Source organism: Palaemon carinicauda, chromosome 34 (genome assembly GCF_036898095.1).
Source record: "Palaemon carinicauda isolate YSFRI2023 chromosome 34, ASM3689809v2, whole genome shotgun sequence".
NCBI lineage: Eukaryota > Metazoa > Arthropoda > Malacostraca > Decapoda > Palaemonidae > Palaemon > Palaemon carinicauda.
Window position 1 is genome coordinate 998,495 of NC_090758.1, and position 3,778 is coordinate 1,002,272.

The 3,778-nt window shown below is 27.6% G+C and overlaps 1 pseudogene; it reads left to right on the forward strand.

Moving 5' to 3' along the window:
- Positions 1-748, forward strand: part of LOC137626555 (uncharacterized) — a 7,891-nt pseudogene extending 7,143 nt beyond the window's left edge.
- Positions 749-3,778: the final 3,030 nt, after the last annotated feature.

Here is a 3,778-nt window from a genome sequence, read left to right on the forward strand (position 1 = left end):
TTCCAATAGATTTATTTCACTATTTTTATATTATGTATTTCAATTGAATATAAAGTTTTGAGTATTGTAGTTATCTAAAAATAGAAAATATAGATATTTTCTATTTTGATGGATTGATTAGGTGCTGATCTACTTGAGAATATATTTGAATTAAATTATTCCACTGTTTTATATTATTAATTTTAATTAGTTATAAATGCATTGAATTTTTCAATTATCTAAAAATTGAAAAAAAAATTATATTATTTTATATTGCTTGATTAATTGGGGACTTACCTACTTATAGAAAATAATAATAAAAAACATTAAATTAAATCCTTTCACTGATTCATATTATTGATATAGAATTAGATGTAAATGAATAAAATTTTGCAGTTATCTACAAAAAAGAAAGTGAATTCTATTTTCATTTTGCTGGATTGATTATGGGCTGACCTACTTAAAAAAAACATGGAAACAAAAGTATTTTATTATCTAGGTTGAATTTAATATGAATGCATTGAATTCTTGTTATTTTGAGATTAGAAAATTTTTGGCATAAAATCAATCTAACTTTCTTTTGAGATTTACTAGAGAAATATATAATGAAGTTTGGCATTAATCTTTTCTGTAATAACTTAGAATATCATAATTAACTATAAATTTCTTTATTTATTACCAGATATTCTGTCTATAGTCTGTGATGCGATTCCTCAGGAATATAAGAGCAGGAATCTCTCATAAGGAACCAGAGGCTATTGAGCTCTGAGGCTCTAGATACTCCTTTGGATTCCAGATGATTCCTCAATGATTCCTAGTGATTTTGAGTGGCTCTTGAAAAGATAGGACATTTCCCACTTGTTAAACGACAGAGTATCAATATGCAATTATTTATTCAGTGTTCGATTCCTGAGGAGTCTTCGCGGCGTCAGATTCATAAGGAATCATCGTCAACCGTCTTAAATTGGGAATGACTATTTTGCTCTAGGATGAAAGACCTTTTTTCAAAAGATTTTTCGTGGAGTCAGACTCATAGTGAATCCTCGTCAACCGTCTTCGATTGGGAATCACTTCAAGTTGCTCCAGAAGAAAATACCTTTTCTTTAAATATTCTTCGTGTAGTCAGATTCATAATGAATCCTCATCAACCGTCTTCGACAGAGAATGGCTCCAAAGGGCTCCAAGATTAAAACCTATTTCCGTTTTGATACCAGAGGTCTCACTGTTCAGTGGTTTATGCAGAACACCAGTCACTGCTAATTTTATGTTTATATTAAGAGATTCCAAATGATTCCCGCAATATAATGACATTCCAAAGAATTTATATGCAGAGTCTTGTGTTATGCTTGACTTCAAATGATTCCTAATTATTCTAAGGAAGCCAGTGGCCTCTAAGTGAATTCGAATGTACAAATGGATTCCTTCAGACACTAAAAAATCCAACTAAATGAAAATTGGAGGCCAAAAATATATCATAATAATAGATCCCAAAAATCTATCCATTAACACCTGGTGATAACAAAGTACACCAATCATATCATAATAATTGCAAATAATACATGTTATCAAAAATTGGGGATTTTCAAAGAAAATTATGAGTACCAAATAAAACATAGGGTTTTAAGATACATCAGAATATTTCTAAGATTCCAGTAATTTTTCAGGATTTCATATATCAAACTATTATCAAGATCATACTAAAATTTCCATGCTCAAAATGGATAAAAAAAATCATCCGGAGGACTCTTGCTATGATATTTCCTGTTCCTTGTGTATAAAGAATATCCTTTCTGAATCAGAATATATTTTAATGATATGAAGAGTGTTGATTTTTTTTACTGATGAGTGACATATGGGTAAGAGAATATATTTCTTCAGAGATTAATCTCGTCTTTTGTGTTCACTGATTGTTTAAAATCCTATGGTATATGCTCCTATGTATTCTTTGTAATTTTGGGGCTGTATGAAAATGCTGAATACATTAATTGAAAATGTAAGACTCTAGGACACTATGTATATGATGATAACACAGGGATATATATATATATATATATATATATATATATATATATATACCCATACGTTTTTATTTCCAAGCAAATCTAAAAATAATAATTGTATCAAACATTTAAAAATGTAACTACGAAAATTGAAATGTATGTAAATCTTTGGAAATATATTAACTATGTGTAAAGAAATATAGTTATCAAAGATATAGCTACAAAAAAAAAAGAAATTTTTCAAAATAGTAGGAATTATTGACCCTTATCATAAAGCATATCTATTATAAATTTATGATAAATAGAAAAAATAATTAAAGAATGAAAATTATATTTTCAGTAATGAATAAATGCAGTAACTATGATGTATACCAAAGATAAAAAGACCTAAAAATATTTTAATTTTCTGGCTTATCACTCAAGTAAAATAGGAGATTATCCTTCGTTAATATTCATAGTATAAACTTGTGATATATTATAAGCCAAATGTTAGGATTCCCAAGAGCTTGATTTCGGAGTCTTCAGATGGAAGAAAATGTGATATAAATTTTACGTCTCGTAACTCAAAGGGAGCATTGAATACCTTAGTTATACAGTCTTGGAAAGAAGAGAGAAAATGAGATTCTGGTCTCCAAGCCATCAATACAAGAAGAAAGAGAAGAATTCTTTTAATGCGAATAATATTGCGTTTTAAAAAGTTGCGTGATACTGCTTCGTCCTCAGACTTCAAGAAGAGATGCGAAGCGACACGTACTTCAAAGAATATCAAAGTGTTATTATCGTCAGGGGAAGAAATCTGGTTTTGGAGAATATATTCCAAACAAATTTTTATATAGGTCGATAGCCTTTTTTTTTGTAATATGAACAGTGATATGTATTAAGAATGACATTGCTTCCAATAAACAATATTCAAGAAGAGCTACAAAGCTTCAAAAAATATCAAAGTATTGTTATTATCAGAGGAAAAAAGTTGGTTTTGGAAAATATATACCAAACAGATTTTTATATAGATTTATACACATTTTGTTTTCATAATATAAGCAGAAATATGTATTAACAATGACATTGCTTACGATCGAAATTAATTTTTTGTGTCAATAATATAAAAGATCATGTTAGATTTCATCATTATACTTAATTTTTTAATTCATTTGTCAAGAACAAATTTAATGAAACAGAATAATTGAGAGTTTTAGGAACATTTTCGGGAAAAAGATATATACATTGAATTGAATTCGGTAAAGATAGTTAATTTTATCAAAAATAAAACAATATTTTTACATAAAAAAATAAGGAAATGGGTTGATAAATTGATAAGTTTATATGTTGAAAAGCCGAATCAAGTCGAAATAAGTCATCACAAATTTAAATATTGATCTTAAAGATATTTTTTTTTTAAATATTGTAAGACTGAAAAATTTATTTGATATATCGATAACGGATATAGCTAGTTAGCCAGAAGCAATTTGATTATCAGATGAGAAAAGTTTGTCTAAAGAAGATGTGTATATTAAACTGAAATGTACAGACAGTATCAAAAGTAAATTGAAATTCCTGAGAAATTTAACCTGATTTTCAATTGTAACAATACATTGAAGGTAAATATGATGCTGAATGTAAACCATTATCATATATGTAATAATCATATTTTAAATAATGAATGTTTAAAATCTTGATTTCCTTAAGTGTAAAGAGAGTGAAAATTGTAATAACTTTTCTGGACATTTTAAATTTCAAGCAAAAGTGGGGTTGAATGTAAAAGACAAGATCAGACAGAATGTAAAAAGCTGACACGTGTA